The following is a 22,726-nucleotide window of genomic DNA, read 5'->3' as shown; positions in this document are numbered from 1 at the left end:
GGCACCTCCTCCAGCCTTGGGGTTCCCCTTTCCTACTGCAGCCACACCAGCAGGAAGAGCAAGACAAGCACTCAGCTCCCTGAGGCTCCAGTCAGACTTGAGGCTGATGAGACTCCCGGGCCATGTGCCCATCCACAAACCAGCCACTGGCTGGGGACTGTAATGCTCTTTTTAGTCATAGCAAGGGGCTCAGTTTCATCCTAGGAGGCCCAGTTGGGATCAGCCCACCTGAGCTCTGCGGTCAGAATGCACTGCCGTGGAGGAGGAGCCAGAGGCTGCCTGGGGTCCCACAGGCACCTGCAAGAGCCCCCCCCCCCGTGCCCATCTCTTTGATACCTCACTGGGATCTTATCCTGACCTTCCTATTACTGTCTCGTTTTTAACCACTATCTGTCACGTCGCTGCTACCTGCAGCCGAGAGGTGGCTCACCTCTCGCACTCCAACTAGCTGGTTTCTCCTCCACACCCTCCACCTCCCCCCAAAATGGCCCGCTCACCACATGAGAACAATAAGGAAAGCAGAGTTACTCTGCTCTGGGCTCCAGTCCTGGCATTCCTCATCCCAAGATGAATAATGCAACAAGAGTAACATTTCTAGAATGTTCCTCTGTGACAAATGCCATTCCCATGAATCCTGCCACCACCACCCCTTTCCTCCTGGGGACACAGCCCTTGCCTCTGTGTCCCCCAGCACTACCCCACCAGATACCCAACATAGGAAACTATATCTCCAGAAGCCCCACTTCAGCCTGGGGGCCTCTGTGTGCACCCCACCTCTGTGTATTAGCTGTCCCTCCTCCCGGCCTTCTGCTGGGACCCCAACTCCATCTTTGGCAGCTCAGAGCTTTGAGGGCTGAGAAAGCCCAGCCGAGCTGCCCTGGCAGGCCATCCAGGGAGTCCCTTTCCCAAGTCTTCAGAAGTCACTAGCTCTATAGCATCCCTGCCTACCTGCTACACAGGTGACATCCCTGTGCCTCTAAAACTGTGCCTTCCAGGACCCGCAGTGGCCACCCTGAGCCTAAGTCACACACTTACTCTGCACCTCAGAACACGGATGTAGGCTAAGAGGCTGCCAGAAATAGCCAGGGCTGGAGTGACCCATTCCTCCCTGAGGGCCAGCTATGATTCATGATGGGACGACAGGAGTCAAGTTGGGCCCATGAGCAATTCTGCAGCCTAGAGCCCTGGTAGAAAAAGCAAGGCCTAAAACGTCACACGGTCCTTTAAATCTTGCCTCCTCCAGCTATGTGACCACAGGCAAAGTATTTCACCTCTTTGGGCCTCAGTTATGTTGCTCTGCAATGGAGGTGGGGTGGGGCAGTTGAACTCTCCCTGTAAATATACCGAGCCTCCTGTGTGGGAGAGGGTCAGTGAATGAGAAATTCTCATTAGTAAAATAGGAAAGAGCAAATCTGTAGTGATAACAATACATATTTTGTGAAATGATGTAAATAACAGGATGACACTTCAGTTCCTTATAGTTTTCTGAGCACCTACTATGTGTTCCCTGCAGTCTCTTGATCATGCTGAGGCACAGCGCAGCCTGAGAGCTCCACCCTCGCTGCCTCCTCCCCTGGAAACTTCATCTTGATCTTGTGGTTTACTCTGGTCTGCCCTGAACAGCCATCCTCAGAGACATTGCCACATCCCCTCCTCTAACACAGAGGCCATGCTGGTTGCTCCCACACAGCTCTGTCACCCTCTGTCTGTGTTAGTTTCCTGTCTCATAGCTGCAATAAAACACTTGATGGAAGGGTCTACTATGGCTCACAGTTCCAGGCTACGGTCCACCATGGTGGGAAGGCATGGCAGCAGGAGTGTGGGATGGCTGGTCACATTGTATCTACAGTCAAGAAGTGGAGAGATAAATGCTGGTGCTCAGTTCACCTCCTCCTCAGCCCGGGTATTCCATCCGCAGTTAGATCTTGCTGGAAACACCCCCACAGGCTTGCCCAGAGCTGTGTCTCCTACATCATTCTAGATCAGCAGTTCTCAACCTGTAGGTTTCAACCCTTTAGGGGAGCATATCATAAATCCTGCATATCGAATGTTTACATTATGATTCATAACAGTAGCAGAATACAATTGTACAGAATTACAGTTATGAAGTAGCAACAAAATAATTTTATGGTTGGGGGTCCTTACAACATGAAGAACTATATTAAAGGGTCGCAGCATAAAGAAGGTTGAGAACCGCTGCTCTAGATTCTACCAAGTTTAAAATTAATATTAACCATCACAGCTACCTAGAGAAATCTCCTCCTGAGGGTCTTATTCCTATCTGATGAATAGTCACCCCACATGAGTCTCCATACCCTGCACAGCCAGCTTTGGGCTGCCTAGAGAAGACAGACTCGGGTCTGGGTCCTCAGGGGTGCCAAGGAAATACCTTTTACAGAACGAGGGAGACACAGCAGGTCAGGGAGAGGTCCTGCAGCCCCTCAGCAGGCATTTTCCATGCACATTCCACATGGCAAGGCTTTTCTAGGCACAAAGCTTTCAAAAGCAGAGGAAGCTGAGGCAGAAATCAGCACCTGGCCCGGCTTAGAGAAAGCGGGAGACAGGGTTGGTATATCCGGTGTGTGCTCCCACGCTGTGCCCACCATTCCCCAGGAAAAGCAGGGCCAAGGCCATGATGGCTCAGGACTGCGTAGTGGTGGGACATAGAAGAGCCTCCTGCATGCGGTGCAATGGGCCTCTACCTGCCACAGCCCATGAGAGACACCAGGTCAGGGCCGGGCCTCAAGAGACTGGGTGAGGAAAGATGGACAAGGAAGTGACCTCCAAGGTCCCCCTCCTTTGCAGGCAGGCAGTCATCTTAGCAGCCTGATGCAATGTCACCTCTCCCAACCCCAACCCCAGAGGTCTCTCCCAGTCTGTGTCACTTGCTTTATGGCCGCGATACAATCAGTTTGTCTCCCAGACTCCTGTTCCTTTAGTTCTTGGAGCTGAGAGATGGTGGTTTACACACTTCCAACCACAGCACATCCATTCCCATGGTGGCTGAAGGAAAGAAATGACCACAGCCAAGTGGCTCAGCCTCAGTGGGTCCAGGTCAGAAGTTATTGTAAGCCACCATCAGGACAGGGTTGCTTCTTATAGAAACTGGAGAAGCCAGGTCCAGCTCCAAGGGCCCCTGCACTCCTCCGCGCATGCTCACCTACACCTGCCAGTCAAACACCCGGAAGAGAAAGGGATCCTTTTGGACTCATGTTCTCAGATGGTCCGGCTTAACTGAGTCTCCTTGGGGCCTGGGGGTGGGGTGAGGTGGGGTTTCAGTGCATCCTGTTGGGAGCATGTGGCAGAGAAAAACAGCTCAATACCTAGCCAGAAGCAGAGAGAGGAAGCGACCAGGGTTCGGTGGCCCCTTTCAAGGGTGCACCCCGTTGACCTAAAGCCTCCCATACAGCCTCATCTCTTAAATTCTCACCACTCCCCAACAGTGCCTCCTCCCCAGGGACCAAGTCTCTAATACATGGGCTTGGGTCACTCAAGACCTAACCTGAGCATCCCTGTCCCTGTTTCCCTGGGCAGACTCCACGACCTCATCCATCTGCCTGTCATTAGAAGTCAGCTCTGATTCAGTGTGGTGGGTTCCTGGTTATGGGATTTGTCTATATTGGGGCAGCTTCATTTCTGCCTGCCACACCCAGAAGTCAAAAATGTCTTCAGGCCTTGGGTAAGCTGGTCCCTGTAGACCTCAACATCTCCCACTGTGAAGTTAAAAGGTCATTGTGACCATCAATCACCTCTCCTGGCCACTTTGAAAGTGGTGAGTTGACATGTGTCCAAGGGGCTTACAAAAGGCCAGGTGCTGGATTTGGGGTGAATTCTTTATTCCCAGGGCACCCCTGTCACCAGTGGCCATGGTGCTCACCCTCTTGCTGGCACTCAAATCTTTATGTACTTTGCTCTGAAAAGCTATGCCCCACCCCCACAGTACCCCAGGAATGAGCATGGTTCTGTCAACCAAGCGCTCTGCTAAGTTATAATCTCTTGCTTCTTTTCACAGAACCCCAGGGGCCCCTGGGATTTGGGAACTGGGGAATGTCACTCAAGGCTGCTTATTGAGTACCAAACAATGGCCCTTCATGAGGTCAGCTGGCAGCCTAGCAACCGCTCAAGCCCTTAGTAACGGGCCCAGAAGTGTTGATATTTACCCAATGGAAAGTTTCCCTTATCTTGATAAATGCCCAATTCCTTCTCCAGGGCACTTGCAAGAAGCCACACCCACTTTGAGTGGCAGTCCCTTTTTCTGAGCAAGCCTACACAGGGAAATGAGCCCAAGACTCGTCCCAGCTTTGAACACCTCTCCAGGCCTCAGTTTCACCCACTCAGTGGGTGTCAGACATAAAGAGCACTAAATAGTGTGACTATATGCCCTTTGTTTATCTAGAACCTTACAAGTGTCCTTACCATTCTCAAGGCTCCTCAGTGAGAGAATCACCCACTCACGAGGCCACTGCCAGCCTTTGGTCCCATTATCCTTCCCTCCATCCTCTTCCTTGGTCCTGAATTAATTTAAAATAACCCCAATAGTTTGGGAGCCTTCTCTAGGTCATACCTAGAACTAGGCACTAAGGAAACTGAGGCCGACCAGGCCTGAAGCTTTCTGAAGCTCCAGATTCTGGGAAGAAAATGCCTAAGCCCTCTGCAGACGTCTAGGATGGAATCCAGAACCTCCCCTGCTCGTCCCCACCAAGCTATTTTAGTCCGTAATAATACTCCTCAGTATGCTGGTGGCATTTTGCAGTCTCTAAAACACTTCCCTTGTGTTACCTCATTTAACCCTGACGTCATCTGAGGGTGAGATTCTAATATATCCCCATTGCACAGACTGGAGCTGAAGGTCACAGGACCTGGAAAGCTGTGGCCTTGGAACAAGCTCGGCCTCCACTTCCTCCTTCCTTTCCTGCAAGCTTGACTACTGTGCTAATGCCTGCTTCACAGGACTATCTACAAAGGAGACAGGCAGCACTCAGAACCTCCTTTAAACAATGGCAGTTGTCCAACATTAGCACTCAGCAAAGCTGTGCATGACCCCAGCAACCTCCTGAGTATACACATTCAGACATGTCCCCAGACCCCACAGAGGAGTTTCCTGACCCATTTTAGAATTAAGGAAATACCTCTGGGCTGAAACCCCAGCTCTGCTGCATAGCCTTGGCAACCCCAACCTCAGTTTCTCCATCTGTAAAGTGGGCTAAATCTGGATTATTCTGAGGATGGAGTGAAACAAAACAGAAAAGCAGTGTTCTGGGCTCAGCTGGACTGGGCTGGGAGTGTGGCTTAACTGGACAGTATTTGCCTAGCTTGCTAAAAGCCCTGGGACCACACAAATTAGTATGGTGTTCCAAGCCTGACACCTCAGGATTATTTGGGTGGAAGCAGGAAAATCAAAGGTTCAAGGTCGCCCTTGACTCTATATGGAATTTGAGGCTAGCCTGGCATACCTGGGACCCTGTCTCATAGTCTGCACACAGACGGCAGACCTGGCTGGGCAGGAGGCTCTGCAGGATTTTGGTGTTAGGATCGGATTGTGGGAAGGAATGGACTGGTGGCCGCTCAGTCTGAACAGAACCCACGTTAGTGAAAAGTCCAACAAGGTTCCTGTGCTGGTTAGTTGGTTGTTGTTGTTGTTGTTGTTGTTGTTGTTGTTTTTCCAATTTGACACAGGTTAGAGTCGTCTGGGAAGAGGGAATCTGAATTGAGAAAGTGATTCTATTATATTGGCCTGTAGGCAGCATTTTCTTGATTAATGATTGATGTAGTGTTGAACAGTCCATTCTGGGTGGTACCACCCCTGGGCGGATGGTCCTGGGTGGTGTTAGAAAGAAGCTATTCCAAAGGGAATAGACTTGTGAGTATCATTCCTCCATGGTCTCTGCTTCAATTCCTGCCTCGAGACCCTGCCCTGACTTCCCGACATGATGCTGTAAGTTATGCAGTCAAACCAACCCTCTCCCTTCTCCAGTTGCTTTTGGTCATGGTGTTTATCACAGCAACAGAGAGCTGACTAGAACAACCACCTTCCCCAAGCTTGGCATCTAACCACAACCCCTTTGAGGGGCTCAGCTGATGAAGCTGTTTACTGAAGCCCAGATCACCATACAGGGGGAGCAGGCCCTCCTCACCCATGCGTTACCAAACTCTATGGGGCAAAGCTGTCAGATACTCTGGTGCCACCAAAGTGGTTTCCCACCCACACCCGTGCCATGAGCTGAGTCACCCGGCACTGGCACCGAGGCGGACTGTGGGAAGGGTGTTCCTTCCTCTGCTGCAGAGCTACAGAGCTACCACTGCAGGCAAGCTCCCAGAAAGCCGGAACCCAGCCCGTGGCAGGTGCCGGGAGGGGTCTTATGCAACTTCTGGCATTGTTCAAAATCATTTCTACAGAAAAGCTGGGACCCAGGCTGCAATAGGCACAGCTACATTTTCTTATGTAACCTTTACCATTGTTAAAAAGCAATACATGTTAACAACTTCCATTTGCCCAGGGCCTTAGACATCTGGCCCAGCCAGACCTCCTGCTCTGCTCCCAGCAGCTCCGGCAGAGGTTAGAGGCAGCTTTGAACAGGTGAAGAAAATAAGGCTTGTTTGGGGTGGTATGACCCTGACAATCGCCCAGGGCCAGCTCTGCACCCAGCTCTCCACTGGTCAGCCCAGGCACTATTGGAAATTGAAAAGAAACAGAAGAGGTAAATTTGTTACATTTGATTCTTTTCTTGAATAAAATAGACCCGAGCAGCTCTTAGCTAATGGCAGGTGGGGGGGGGGGGCTGAACTCTGACATCTGAAACAGAAAACAGGACTAAGGAGCTGTCTCAGTGGGTGAAGCCATGTGCCACCAAGCCTGATGACCTGAGTTTGATCCCCAGGACCCACATAGGGGAGGGAGATCTGGTTGCTACAAGTAGTCCTCTGACCATGGCACACACACTAATAATAAAAAGAATGTTTTTAAAGAAAGGGGAGTTTATGTCTAAGTTTATTAGTGTCAAGCAGGAAAGTGTGTTTATTGCAAGATCTTTGATTTGACTGGTTGATTTAGTCCCCGTGTGCATTCATGAGGGTGGAGTGTTCACATGCCACAGTGTGCATTTGGAGGACAACTTGTGGGGATATGGGTTTATCTACTTCTATCATGTGCATCTAGTGTATGGAGCTCGGGTCTTCTGGCTTGGCAGCAAGTGCCTTTAGCAGCCGAGCTACCTCACCACCCTGGGAAAATGGCTTTCCATGAAACTAAATTGTTCTCCAAGGACATGAAGCCCTGGGACTCAGGGGCAAGGAGAAAGGGACTGCAGCTGAGGGGCAGTCTTCGGGAAGGCTGATGCTGAGCCCGACACCTCTGTCCCTTTCTCTACTGCACCCATCATGTGTGCCAAAGCTGCCACAGGTGTGTACCAATGACTTGGCCACACTGGAAACCAAGCTGCCTGCTTTGCCAAGGGTTCTATCTTTCTCCAACAGCTCATTGCTCCTCAGCAGATGTTTCATGGCTCAAGAATCAGGGTCCAGCTGCACACAGGGAATAGCAAAGCTCCACAGTCATTTGGGTGACAGTGTGAAGTTCACATGATTAGCAAAGGAGGGTAGAAGGGGCAGCCTGCACAGCCCTGTCATGCCTGAGCAGGCTGTACCCATCAGCCACAGGGACACTGGACCTGCCATGTCCTACCAACAAGCCAGCCTACCTGAGTGTCTGCTGAGGGCTAGGCCTGGCTGACTGAGACATGCAGCACCTGTGTCTCCTAAGCAGCTGTGAATGTCCCCCTGAGATGGCACAGTGACCTCACTGGTGTGGCTTCCTGCTATTGAAACTTCTGCTACTGACTCTGTAGATCTGGGAGTGACAATACCTCTTTCTGTGACTAGAGGAATGTACGTTGCTAGCAGCTAGGAAGCCAAGGAACCTAAAAGGGACATGCCAAGTCTGAATGTGGGTTTTGTGAAGTTGGACTTACTTAGAGCCATGCTCTTGTTACATCCCATGGGAATGGAAGAGCATGTATTCTGAAGGGGCAAGTGTTTATCATCAAAAAATAAGAGACTTTAATGCCCCAGATCACACTGGATCTTTCTTCATAAATAATTGCATGGAGAAAAATGTGCTTTCTGAAAAGGTAAATGGTCTATAAATTTAGGGTCCTGTTTGTTTCCGTGTTAAACAGAAAAAAGTAGAAGAAATAACATTTAGTTTCTCCTCAGGGAACACTGAAAACATACATTCCACAGTAAAGTGAAATATTTTATGTTCTAGCTTGGCTTTGACTCCCCAGCAAGGTGAGCACCCTACATGTCTGCTGTAGAGCTCAGAGCAGGCTTCAGATGTCTGCGTGTCTCATGGCCTCCTGTTAGAATGGACATCTTTTGCCTTTTATGACTCTCTGGTATCTGGTCTCTCTGTCCACAGTCTTCTGAGCCTCTCTTTCCTGTGACTGGCCAATCATAATACTCACTCAGGCTGGCTTCTCAAGACTTCTCTTAGGGTGTAGGTGATTTTCATCAAGGCCTGGAGGCTTTTAACACTGGATGACACCCTATCACAGGATATTAGAAACACATGAAATTTGCAACCTGACCATTTTCTTACTGGGATACTTGACTCAACTTAGGAAAAGCTGGGCTGTTCCTTGAGCTGATGGCTTCTCCTGGTGGGACCATGTGGCTCCCTCTCTCAGTTCCAGATGGTTGAGCAGGATCAGCTGCTGTTGTGGGCCCTTACCACTCAGCTGGAATTGCTTCTCCATACTGTCTTATGCTTTTCACTTATCTGTCACTCTCAGGCTCCAAGAGCAGAATCTACATCACTTGTGTATCACTGCACAGGACCTAGCAAGAAGGGGAGGTGGGGAGGCAAGAAGGGGAAAGGAGAGGGAGCAAAATGGAATACAAATTATAATCACTCTGCACCCCAGTTATTTACCTCTGGCCTAAGTAATACGACACATCAAACATGACAGCTTTGCCCCTGCTTATCATGTTCTCATGTCCAGCTCTGCACTTGCCATGGTGTAGGTCACACAGGTTAGGCACTATATGCATTTGTGAGTCTGTTTATTGTCCCCAAAGCCTTCTCAGAAAGCGCTGCTTGATCCTCCACTTAGGTGATGGTCATGGTCCACAGGAGAAGTCTAGACACACTTTTCTGACCTTCATGGGTATCTGTCCTCAAATGCACATACCCCCATGTAGACACAGACACACAGGCACATCATTAAAAACACAAATAAAACATTTTAAAAGCCTTTGACTGAGTGAGTGAATGAAGAATGAATGAATGAAGGTATGGATGGGTGGACTGGTTCATATTCCTCCATGATCATTGCTCCTAAGCCCTCCCATTTGCCCTCAGTTCTTACTTCGTAGTGTAAGAATTGGAGCGATGGAACCTGCACGGGACTGAACAAGGCCTGCTGAATGTGGGTGACAGTTGTGTGGCTTGATTTGTTTGTGAGGTCCCTGGCAGCAGGAACAGGACTTATCCCAGGTGCATGAACCCATTTGGAGCCCATTCCCTGTGGTGGGATACCTTGCTCAGTCTTGATAACATGGGGAGGGGCTAGGCTCTCCTTCAACTTGGTATGCCAGACTTTGTTGACTACCATGGGAGGCCTTATCCACTCTGAGGAGTAGATGAGGGTAGAGTGGGAGGGAGGTGAGGAGGCAGGAGAAGGAGAGGGAGGGGGAACTAGGGTTGGTATGTAAAATGGAAAAATTTTTAATAAATAAATATATTTTTAAAAAAGAGGGTTGGGGATTTAGCTCAGTGGTAGAGCTTGCCTAGCAAACATAAGGCCCTGGGTTTGATCCTCAGCTCAGAAAGAAAGAAAGAAAGAAAGAAAGAAAGAAAGAAAGAAACAAACAAACAAACAAACAAACAAAAGATTGGAGCGAAGCCTCCAAGGTGAAGTGAGACTGGAGTCAAGTCCAGCCTTCTGATCACTAGTCACTTCTGATCTACTACAAGGACAGTCTGAACGCCTCCTTGTCTCAGGCCAAGCTCTCTCAGAAGCCAGCTTTGGTCTTGTCTTCAGCTTTTTTTTTTTTTTTTTTTGTGGAAAGCAATCTTGTCATTAGGACTCATGGGCAAGGCTAAGGAAGGCTGGAAGGGGATGGGAAATAAGGCCACACAGGGACAAATGTGTCACCAAACAATTCCTAACTACTGTGGCCAGCTGGAGCTTGGCACAGTGGGGGACAGTGAGAGCTAGTTGTGATGATTTGAAAGAAAATGAATTCCAAAGGGAATGGCCCTTGTTGGAGGAAATGTGTCAATGTGGAGGTAGGTTTTGAGGTCTTATATATGCTCAAGCCACGCCCAGTGAAACAGACCACTTCCTGTTGCCAGCACAAGAAGTAGAACTTTCAATTCCTTCTCTAGCACTATTTCTGCCTGCTTGCTGCCATGTCCCACCATGATGATAATGGACTAAACTTCTGAACTATAAGGGAGCTACCACAATTAAATGTTTTCCTTTATAAGAGTTATTTTGGTCATGGTATCTCTTCACAGCAATAGAAACCCTAACTGAGACACTAGTATAAGCCAGTAGCTCATGGCGTTCCCCATCCAAGGCAAGGAAGCCAAACCATTTATGTACCAGCTCCCAACACCACCCACCACTGGTGGAGGGATGAACTAGGGAGTAGTACCTGCTAGGGAGGATGGAGATGTGGATATGCAGTAGACCCTGCCTGCCACACTGTGATCATATACATCTCTGATTTCTGTCACAGCTCCATGCTGCTGCTGCTGCTGCTTCTTTTTCTTCTTCTTCTCCTTCTCCTCCTCCTCCTTCTCCTCCTCCTCCTTCTCCTTCTCTTCTTCTTCTTCTTCTTCTTCTTCTTCTTCTTCTTCTTCTTCTTCTTCTTTCTCTCTCTCTCTCTCTCTCTCTCTCTCTCTCTCTCTCTCTCTCTCTCTCTCTCCATACATATGTATGTAATGGGAAAGCCACATATTGATGTCATATGTCTTTCTTGATTATTCTCTGTCTTTTTTCTTTTTCTTTTTCTTTTTCTTTTTCTTTTTTCTTTTTTTTTTTTTTTTTTTTTTTTTTTTTGAGACAGGGTCTCTTGCTGAGTCTGGAACTTACTGATTTAGGAAGACAGGCCAGCAAGCACCAGGATTCTCCTGTCCCTGCATCCTCAGCACTAACTTTACAGATAAACACTACCATGCCAGGCTTTTTTAAAATGTGGGTTCTGGGGAACAAACTCTTGTCTTCATGCCTGCATGGCCAGCACTTTGTAGACTGAGCCACCTCCCTAGACTGAACAGTCTTGGAGAGCTGTCCTTGGAGTACAGTAAGCACTTGATGCTTGGTGCCCTGTGGAGTCTTTGCCCAGCATCCCATGTGTAATACAGAATGGGCACCCATGGAACCAGCTCCTTGGAATTCCCTCACTATCTGCAGAGTAGGGTGGTCATACAGAGTGCCAGGAACTGAGATACAACCGAGAGCCTAAGGAGTGGGATCCTGGGTATCCAGCTTGCATGGTCCCTCCAGACACACAGAGCAGGGTTGGAGTACTGAGGACAATGGGAACTGCCTTGTTCAACCCCATCACTTTATAGGAAGAAGCCATTGGTCCCAGGACACATGGCCGCAGGGTAGCTCTGGGGCAGCCTCCTTTTAAAGCAGAAGTTGAGGACACCAACTTTCCCAGCCTTCCTGCCAAAGTGCTCAGTTCATTTCATAGTGCTGGGAACACACTCAGCAAATGTCTCACCTGAATGTGTCTCCTGGGTTGATTCTTTTCCAGCTCTAGCACATGATGGTTTTGCCTTACTGGGGGCTTCAGCTTCCCTGGGAGGCGTGTGTAAAGTCCATGTCTGTAGATTCCTTGTGAACAAGCATTCAGAAGTTCCATGGAACAGTTGATTGGGAGCACAGCTCACATTCCCTCTCTGAGGCTTTCTTATCTGTAAAATGGGGGAAGTGGCGGGCCAAGAATGCTTAGAAAGCTCTGAATCTCCAGACTGATAATGAAATAATGTTCTCCTTAGTGTTGGTGGGGCATTGGGAGTGGGGTGACCCCATGGCAGCCAGGTTTTATGACTTTTTTCTTCCCATGAAGTTGTCAAACCCCAAAGTTCCCAGGAATGCTCAGGCAGCTCCTCCACCCCCATGACACACAACCATACAATGTGACCTCAGCAGATCTGAAAGGACTCAGAGGCTTCTAAATCTTATGTTAGGGAAAATGAGGTCTTGCCCAAGGTTGAGAAGCTTAGCAGCGGTCATCTCCGGGACCCAAGGCTACGGGTTCCCAACATCTGCTGTTTTCTAACATCTGTTATGAGAGCTGTGCCCAGGATGCTCAGCCCCCACCATGGAGCCTAGCCTCTCTCCTCTCCCACATGTATATCAGCCATCCCCAGCCATGCGGAGTGCTGGGGTGTTCAATCCCCACAGCAGGCACCATTTCCGCCTCTGAGTTGGTGTGCAGCAGATGGCTCAGGGGCTATTTTCAACTCAAGAGAGGACGTTTCACAAGAGGATAGGGCTCACAGATGGGGGCAGTGGGTCTGGAGCTAGGGCCAGCATGCATTGCCTGATGTAGGAGCCCATAGCCTCAGCTCCAGTCCTGGCTTGGGTCTCTCTGTGCACTGTGGGGTATGTGGCCCTCTGGAGGGCCTCAGTCTCCCCACTCATAGACTAGGACAAGCAAGCTATTAGTAGAACTTTGACATCATCAGCCTGGGCAAGTGGGCCTCAGGGAGAAGAAGCCAGTGCAGTGGGGGCTTTGAGAGAGCAGCTCTTTCTGAAACGGGAAGGTCTCTGGGCCTGTGGAATGGAACTGTCCAAGGTACATAAGTTACTGTGGCCAAGTGAGCCCAGCAGGTGGCGAGGCTGGTGGCTGACAGCCTCTAGGCTGGGACCTGAGACCCAGCCAGCTCTTTGCTTCCACCTGAGGTCTCAGCCTGAACAGAGGGACTGAGAGGGGAAGGTCCCAGGGAGCATGCCCTGGGACAGGATAGGAGAGGGGGCATCCTCCTGCTGGACCCTGAACCTCAGCTCCCAGGCACTTTGTGGTAAATAGGATGTGGGCAAGGGAGAGAGCCCAATCATAGGGCAAGGGCTGCATATCTTGTCTCCTAGCACAAAAGTACTGTGTGCAAGTGAGTTTTCCTATATGCTGTGTTTACTACAGAATATAGGGAATTAGAGGCAGTATTATATAATCAAACCTTTGCCTTGCCAGTGTAGGCATCCAGAGGGACCCTATATTTTTAGCAACATTTCTTCTTTCTAGACAATGCACACAGTAACTGTTACAAATCTTATAAGCTGAAATCCTATTTAGTTTTATTTTCTACATTTTTTGCTTGAGTTTCAGATATTTGCCTGGGTTGTTAAATTTATTTGAAAACACTGTGTTTTGATAGCTGCATAATAATTTACTCCTATGGCTGATGAACAATTTACTTAATTTCATCCATCTCATTAGGACACCAGTTAGCTTGCTTCTCATCGTCTCATGCACACACTTGTAATCTCAGCAAGTTGAGGTAGGAAGGTGGTGGGTTCAAGGCTAAACTTAGTCACATAGTGAGACCATGGCTCAGATATCAAACCCAGGGCCAGAGAAAGCTCAGCAGGTAAAGGTGCCACTCACACAGGCCTGACTGCCTGGGGTTAATGCCCAGAGCACAAGAATCATTAATATGTACCTTTGGTCAGTACCTGGAGTATAAGAAGCTCTGATGTGTTCCTGTGGTCCCAGCATTCCTATGATGAGGTGGAAATTAATGAAGAAAGGAGAATAGGCTATGTATGCAGTACAACAGCAGAATAAAAGAGACCCTGACTCAAAGACACTATAGAAGATAAAAGCCAACTACTCAGAAGTTGTCCACTGACCTCCTCACATGTGTTGTATTTCTCACAAGCTCACACTCACTCATCAGACACTCAAACACAAATAAAAATAAGTGAATATTTTCCAAAAACCATTTTCCTAATATAACCACATTCTAGGTCTTGGTGCTTGTGCTCATCTGCATTTGGGAGGGATGTGATTCAGCCCCCTGTCCAGGAGAGAGCATAATCTAAGAGAGGCACAGTGAAGGAGCTGAGGCCGTCATGCACACTGAGGACCCCTTCCCTAAGGGCTTGGGACCAGACATATTCCAAGGTCAGAGATTTCCTGGATTCAGAATGCATATAGCCTTTACTGGCTGAGCACCTCAATATGAACATCAGGAACACAAAATCTAAAAAATTTGGGAGACAAACCTAGCAGTTGTTTCCATTTAGAAAGCATTTTGGGTTTCAGGCTTTTCAGGTGGACACTGGCTTTAAGGATTTCTTTTCTACTTTTAATTATGTGTGTATTTGTGTATCTGTGTGTGAGTTTATGCACATGAATATAGTGCCCACAGAGGCCAGAAGAGGGCATTAGATCCCCTAGAGCTGGGGTTCCAGGTTACTGTGAGCCACCTATTTGTCTTACCTCTTAATGAATCCTTTTTGTAGTATAGGTTAATGAGCACACACACAAGTGGAAATTAAAGGACAATTATGTGAAATTGTTTCTCTCCTTCAACCTTTATGTAGGCTCTAAGGGTCAACCCCAGGTTACCAGACTCAGTACCAAGTGTCTTTACCCACTGAGCCATCTCACCAGATGACTCATCATTCCCCGATGACCCCTTTGCCCATGCTCAGTTTTGTAACATCACACAGTCCATTGAATTGTATACCCCCAAGTGTTCATGCATTTTATCATGTTTTCTCAATTTTAAAAAATCATGCCTGTTGCCTGACCACTGACCTCCTAAGAAAGTCATCTTCAGGACTGGGCAGCTATCAAACCCACAGTGACAGGTGCAAGTTTTCCCCAAGTTTTTCATTTTGGAAGTTCAGATTCTTGTCTTGGATAACAAGTGCTGCCCATTGCTTTCTTTGGAGAGATGAGCACACTGGTGGGTACCTTTTGAAGAAACTGCCTGCCACACACCCAAGTTAACAGCCGTGTATCTTAGCTCCTTAACTTGCCAATTATTTGCATTCAAATGGTCTCCCATGAAGTCAGCTGCTACATCAGCCAGCAATGTGGAGCACTAAACATACCATTTCCTCCCTCAGCCTCCAGAGGCAAGTACTCTATGGCACCTACTGTGTTCTCAAGGACTGAAAGTTCATAAAAAAACAGCCAATCTCACACTGTGTCCAGGGCACTCACACGTGTGGACCAGTACAGCCACAAGTATGTGACAGTGACAAACACAGCGACCCCCATACACACTGCCCAGTCTGGCTTTGTGCTCAACCTCTAGGGCCTTAATTCAACATTGCTGTTCAACTACTGTCTGTGAAAAATGCCACACAGTGTGTTTATGTCACTGTCCTGGCTGGTTTTGTGTGTCAACTTGACACAAGCTGGAGTCATCAGAGAGGAAGGAGCCTCAGTTGAGGAAATGCCTCCATGAGATCCAGCTGCACAGCATTTTCTCAATTAGTGATTGGTGGGGAGGGCCCAGCCTATGGTGGGTGGTGCCATCTCTGGGCTGGTGGTCCTGGGTTCTATAAGAAAGCAGGCTGAGCAAGCCAGGGACAGCAAGGCAGTAAGCAGCTCTCCTCCATGGCCTGTGCATCAGCTCCTGCCTCCAGGATCCTGCCCTGCTTGAGTTCCTGTCCTGACTTCCTTCAGTGATGAACAGCAATGTGGAAGTATAAGCCAAATAAACCCTTTCCTCCTCAACTTGCTTTTTAGTCATGGTGTTTCTTTGCAGCAACAGAAACCCTAACTGAGACAGTCAGTCTGGGAATTATTTTGTCTGAGACCTCCGAAAGGCTTTGGGAGCTCTCTCGGGACATGATAAAGACACTTGGAGAATCAGCAGCCATACCAGTTACCTTCCTGTTGTGATGAAATGCCTGACCAAGCCAACTAAGAAGGAAGGTTTGCTTTGGCTCACAGTTTAGAGTCCACCGTGGGGGGTCAGGTGTAAGAGCAAGAGAGGCAGCCAGTCACATTGCACCCAAAGTCAGGAACAAAGAGATGATCACTGGTGCTCAGCTCACTTTCTCCTTTGTATTCATTTTGGGACCCTAGCCATGGGATGGTGCCATCCACACTCAGGATGGGACTTGCTGTTTCTTCCATTAAATCTTTGCGGGAAAGCCCTACACACAGCCCCAGGGTTCTGTCCCCAGGTAGTTCTAAATCCAGGTAAGCTGACAGTGAAAGTTAAGCATTGCATCGATTTAGGGAAAAATACACAAGAAACATGGAGTGGATCTTGGGTGCAGAACCCTAGAAATGTGTAAGACTGAAGTCACATGATCTGCATGTGTCCAGGAGGGAACTGAATGGCCTGGACATGGGGTCTGTTTTCTGTTGGAACTGGTAAGATCTAAAGAAGGGTTTGTCGCCAGGCGGTGGTGGCGCACGCCTTTAATCCCAGCACTCGGGAGGCAGAGGCAGGTGGATTTCTGTGAGTTCGAGGCCAGCCTGGTCTCCAAAGCAAGTTCCAGGAAAGGTGCAAAACTACACAGAGAAACCCTGTCTCAAAAAAAAAAAAAAAAAAAGAGAAGGGTTTGTCTAGCTCACAGTTTTAGGCCCAGGGCACAGCACTGGCTGGGCTCCTGCAAGGACTTTCCTAATGAGTGACCTTACTGTGCAAGGTGTGTTGGGGGTGGGGAGCAGCATGTGACTGGACAGGAAGCCAGACAAGAGAGTCTTGCTCTGCTAACACCTCACTCTGATGAGAACAACAGGTTCCCAGGAAATCTCGAGATATTCCCCCCCCTCTCTCTCCTTTCTCTCTCTCACTTTGAGGGCAGCATCCCCAGTGGCCTGCCCACCTCCCTCTTGGCCCCACCTCTTAAAGGTCGCACCTTTTCCCAGCAGCACTACTTTGAGGACCCAGAGGCTAGCATGGGAACTGTTGGCAGACAGTGGGTGATGGGTAAAGAATTGTGGGCACTTCTGCCCCTCAGGGCTGTGGAGGGGAGGAAAGCAGGCATGAGTACCCATGCTGACGGCGCATGCTCAGTGAAGCGGCAGCTGCCAGAGCAGAAAGGCATTAGGAGCATTCACTTCTTGATTCACACCATTTGTGAGATCAGCATTGCCCCACCCCCAGGTTCCCTACAGAGACCTAGCAGGGCTAGGGCTTGAGACCCTGAAAATGATTCCAATCTGGGTTTCTAGTATTCACCAAGTCTGCAACTTTGTGGGTTTGCTCCAAGCCACCAAGCATCATGTCAACAACTCTAAGTAAAAATGCCTCAGAGGCCCCAGTTTCTCTTGTCTCCTGACTGAAAGGAAAGCCTTCCTGAGCTAGGTAGAAAGCTGGGGATCCATGAAGGTGGCAGGCATTCCTGAATGTAAGATTTGATTAACAGTGTTAAGATGAGCTGGAGTGTGAGGCACATGCCTGTAATCTCAGCACTGGAGAGGCTGAGGCAGATGGACTGCCATGAGTTCAAGTCCAACCTCTACTTCATAGAGAATTCTAGGTCAGTCCATGCTAGAGGGGGAAAAACACACAAAAGGAACATGAAGAGAATTCTAGAAACTTTAGGCAAATGGAAGCTGTGTTTAAAGGCTTCTGCTTCCAGGCTGGAGTAGAGTCACTATTCACAATCCTCTTGCTAAGGATGGCAGAAAGGCCCTGCCATTCAGAACAGCTAGAAGACTGCCAGGTAAAGGGGGAGCACATGCTGGCCAGGAGTGGACAAAACCCCAAGATCCCACAGTGGAAGCTCTGGGTCTTTCCATGGTGAAATTTATCCCAGAGTCAGAACTGAAGAAGCTAGAATTGAGGCCTTAGCAATAGCCACCCAACAGCCTGCTCAACCTAGAGAATGCAAAGCTCACACACATACTCCAGACACTGGCTACTCTGCCCCTAGCTGATTGCCAAGAAATACAGAGTAGGGGATGGGACCTCCACCACCAGTTGCCTGTAATGAGGAAAGCCAAAATCTCTCTCTCTCTCTCTCTCTCTCTCTCTCTCTCTCTCTCTCTCTCTCTCACACACACACACACACACACACACACACACACACACACACACCACACTTGAGGTGGCAGGGACCAGGACTGTCAGCTCCATGGTTGTGGTGGAGGGAAACAACACAAAACCCCTCTCCAGTTCCCATGGCACCAGAAGAAAGCTCACGGGAGTCTGTAAGGACTCCAAACTTTCCAACTAGATGGATCCATAACCCCACTCACCAGCATCAAGGACCACCCACCAGTAGAGGCTAACTGGGAAAAGTGGATGTGGTCCCCTGTGTAAAATTAGCAAGCAGGCATTCCCCTGCATCTGTTGGAATAGGGTAGAGAAAGCCAGCTGAAATGGAAGGTTTAAATGAGTCTTATGATGTGACAGGTTTTCCGGGAAAATCATTCATATCAGAAGCACCAGGAAGAAGTCTGGCTTGGAGAAAAAGGGCCATTAACAAATGCCAACCTAGATGGCAGAGATACCAGAGACAGCTGACACTGATTTCACAGTAGCCAGTTTAAACAGTTCAGGGAACTGCTCTGACCACTGGAATTGAACTTTTAAATTATCAAAAAAGAATAGAAATCAAATGGAAATATTAGAACTGAAAAGTACTCCTGAAAAAAAAAAAAACCCTCAGAGAATGTGGTTTATAGCAGACTAGAAAGGGCTGAAGAAAGAATCATTAAACTGGAACACAGAATGATGGAAATTACCTGATTTAAATAACAAAAAGAAAATGTCAGGAAAAATGTCAACAGAGCCTTAGGGCCCTGTGAGACAATTAACAAGGCTCCTGCAAAGTATTATTATTTGAATAAAATAATGACTAAAAATGCCCCTAAATTGGTATACACACACACACACACACACACACACACACACACACACACACCTCTGAAGAACCAACAATCTTAACAAATCTTGAATAGTGTGACCCCAAAGCAATCTACTCGAAGCAGCACATAAACCACTGAAAACTAAAAATTAAATTTAGACGCTGCTGAAGCAGTGGGAGAGAAATAGCATCCATGACTGGGTGATGAGGTACTAATGCCTAGCACAAACACAGAGCCTAACAGTTAAAAAAAAAAAATCAAGGTCAGCAAGATGACTCATCAGGGAAAGGTGTCGACCCTGAGGGACCTGAGTTTGATCTTTAGGATCCAATTGTCTCCCTCAATTTGCCCTAGGACCTTCACATGGCACTCAACACACAAAATAAATGTAATATTTTTTAAAAAACCAAACAAGTCAATTAGATACTGAACAAACTGCATGGAGACACTGGAGGTGATGTTCAGTCAGCAAAGTGCACATGAGAAGGTGCCCAGCACGGCTGGTCACTGGGTAAATGCATCTGAAAACCTCCACTGATGGCAGCACACTCCGTCAGAATGGCTGAAGTGCATGATGATGGCTCCGGTAGGCACTGATGAGATGCCTAAAGAATGGGTCACTCGGACAGCCACTCAGGAATGTGACATAGGACAGCCACTCAGGAATGTGACATAGGACAGCCACTCAGGAATGTGACATAGGACAGCCACTCAGGAATTTGACATAGGACAGCCACTCAGGAATGTGACATAGGACAGCCACTCAGGAATGTGACATAGGACAGCCACTCAGGAATGTGACATAGGACAGCCACTCAGGAATGTGACATAGGACAGCCACCCAGGAATGTGACATAGGACAGCCACCCAGGAATGTGACATAGGACAGCCACTCAGGAATGTGACATAGGACAGCCACTCTGTAGGATGGTCTAGAGACTGCTTTCAAAACTGCACCTCCACCAGCTATCTGATCCACCAATCATACTTTGGAACATTTATCACAAATAAACGGAAATATGTGTTGACTGGCACACAAAACACCTTACACAACTTTTCATAGTAGTGTGTTATTATTCCGAACGATTTCTCCAATGTGGAATTATAACCCAGAGAGCATTAATCAGTAAATGATTAAACTGTGGCGCATCCATTCACAGTCGACCATGGAACCATGTAAAACCTAGATCACAGAACAAGGGAGAGGCTGATTCAGAGGACCTGTGCCCATATTAAAAATCAAGCATGGTTCCATGCTTACTTGTAACTCAGCCCTGAGGAAAGTGGAGACAGAACAAGCCCTGGGGCCGCCAGCCCAGCTCCAGATTCAGTGAGAAACTCTGTGTCAGGGGATCAAGGCAGGAAGTGATAGAGCCAGACATTCTTCTCCAGCCTCTGCACACACACACACACACACACACACGCACGCACGCACGCACGCACGCACGCACGCACGCACACACACAGACCACATACAGAATGCATACATAAAATAGAAATCTAATTCAGTCACCAGTGAATTACCCTGAGTGAAACGAAAAGGTTAGTAGGAGAAAGTTCCCCTGGTGCCTGGCTTCATGTCTTTCACATCACTGATGAGCAGTATTCTCCAGCCAGAGGGCAGGGTAAGGGGAGGAGGGAATGAGATGACTATAAAGCAGAACCCAGGAGGCCCTGGGGTGTGGCCAGTTTTGTGTCTTGACTGTGGTGTTGATGACGTGAATTCATACATAAGTGCGCGTGTGCAGCTGCTGCCGTGAGAATGGGCTTTAAGAAGTGTCTAAGATGGCTCACCTGGTCTTGATGGCACGCTGTGGTTAACAAGATGTGGACTTCAAGTGTGGCTGGGGGGAGGGGTGCAGGGCCTCTCTGTGTATTTCTTTGCAACTTCTTCCTAAGTGATGAATACCTCAATGTAAAAGAAGTGGTGAATAAATGGATATGTAGATGATGGATGTGTGGATGGATGGATAGAGAAGCAGAAACTGGTAAAAGCTGTGCTCCTTGTTCAGGGAAGGTCTCTCTCTGTGTGTCTCTCTGTCTCTGTCTCTCTCTCTCTGTCTTTCTCTCTCCTCTCTCCCTTCTCCCCTCCCTTCCCTATCCTCTCTCCAGAGCACATACCATAACTTTTCCACCACATGCCCTCATAACCCATGCCAGCCACAAATGAGGGGACATCCCTCAATCACTGCCAACTGGTGGGCTTGCTTCCCTGCAATGAGCTTGGAACCTGGGAAGGGTGAGATCCACAAGGCAGCTTGGAAGAGTAGATGGCCTGAGTGTGTCTGGGCTAGCCAAGGGAGAGGAGGAGCAACCTGTTTCCACCTCTATCTCTACCCAGCATTGGTCACCCAGTTCTAACCATGACCATTTCCCCTCTTTTTCAGAGCTGAACTTGGTCACACAGTCCCCAGAGCCAGCAAGACATGGGCCCCATTATACAACTCCTGACACCCCTGATGTGACCAGAAGACATGGAGGGGTGAGTTGAAGACTGAGGTCTTTTGGGGGGTAATGTGAAGTGTGAGAAAAAAGATGCTATGGGTGTGCATGTGTGCGTGCATCTGCATCGGTAGAAGGTACCAGTGGAGGTTCCACTAGGCAGGAATGAAGTGTGTTTTGAAACAACCACCTTCCTCTGCTACCCAGTTGGGGACACATGTATCAGTTATAATTCCCAGAATCTCTTTGGCATTGAATAAGGGTGTAGTAGAGATTTCAGATTAGCTTTGTATCTGTCACCTGACTGACCTGGTCTCAACCCTGGGTCTGTTCTTGCCATTCTTGGTGCTGGTGATCCATGCAGATCCAACACTGCCTCTGTCTTGGGAGGACAGACAGACAGTTGCCCTGGCTCCTTTTCTACCAGTTGGGCTGACATGGAGAGTTAGGAGTGAGGCTCAGGCAGAGTTTCTGTGGCAGGTGCTGAGAGCTGAGAGGGGACAGGACCAGCCAGCCAGGTGGCAATGGCGTGTGTGGGGCCTGTACTCAAGTCTGGATTCAGAGCATTGGTTCAGCAACTGGGGCTGCCTCTCTGGGTCTCAGTCCCTTCATCTGTAATGTGGAGACAGCAGGGGCTTCTTGTGGCAGTCAGAAAAATGTGTTCCTGTAAAGTACTGAGTGCAGTGGCTGGGACACAGGACCACATGTCACATGTACAGTCATGCCAGGTGCCTAATCTATGCCCATTAGAGAGACAACCCACTCTCTGAGCTCAGGAGGCCACACGGCAAAGCCAGTACAACAAAAGCTCTTTGGGGGTTCCCAGGGTGACTATGCCTCTTCTGTGCCCTGCAAGCCTTCCTTCGGGTCCCTGTTTTTGCTTTACTGTGCCCATGGATACTGTATAGACCTTGCAGTTTGTGCATGTACACCAAGAGTTGGTGCTGCTCATCCCCTGGCCTAAGACCCGTCTTCTACTCCATGCCAGCATCCTCTGCTGAGCCCAGTCACCACCTCCAAACTTCCTGTCAGAGTGGGCATAACTTGTGTGCCCTCTCCCCTATCCTCAGAATCATCCTCTTGAAATTTGGTTTCTTGTCCAAGCACTTGGGAACTAACCAGATTATTTCCAAATATATTCTGTGATTGCTCACATATTTGTTTAATGCCATTTCTTAAATACCAAGCAACTGATAAGTCACAACAGATACATGGGCATCTGAACCCAGCAGTTTTCGGTGTAGGCATGGGTGAGGAAAGTGGTCAGATAGCCATTGATGGACCATCCACAGAGAGAGGTGACATGGATGGCCCCTAGTGTGTCACAAGGCCTCCCATGCTCATAGTTGGCAACAGGATCAAGTCTAGCAGTCTGGCCTAGTCTAAGTCTATGTCAAGACCTTCACCCATCTACCCTGCATTCTTACAGTGCCCTGAGCCAGGCATGGCCTAAACACTCAGAATCATGTTCCAG

The 22,726-nt window shown here is 48.5% G+C and overlaps 1 protein-coding gene across 10 annotated transcripts in view; it reads left to right on the top strand.

The window, feature by feature from the left end:
* Atp2b2 (ATPase plasma membrane Ca2+ transporting 2) overlaps positions 1 to 22,726 on the top strand; it is a 319,903-nt gene that overhangs the window by 109,918 nt on the left and 187,259 nt on the right. For all 10 annotated transcript variants that reach the window (XM_036181098.1, XM_036181095.1, XM_036181094.1 and 7 more), the window contains one exon: positions 21,198 to 21,292. The gene's annotated coding sequence lies outside the window, so the exon portion shown is untranslated. The remainder of the gene's footprint in view (positions 1 to 21,197; positions 21,293 to 22,726) is intronic.

The sequence above is a fragment of the Onychomys torridus genome, chromosome 3 (assembly GCF_903995425.1).
Source record: "Onychomys torridus chromosome 3, mOncTor1.1, whole genome shotgun sequence".
In the NCBI taxonomy this organism is placed as follows: Eukaryota; Metazoa; Chordata; class Mammalia; order Rodentia; family Cricetidae; genus Onychomys; species Onychomys torridus.
The sequence above is the reverse complement of the archived record's forward strand: the minus strand, read 5'-3'. Positions and strand labels throughout refer to the sequence as shown.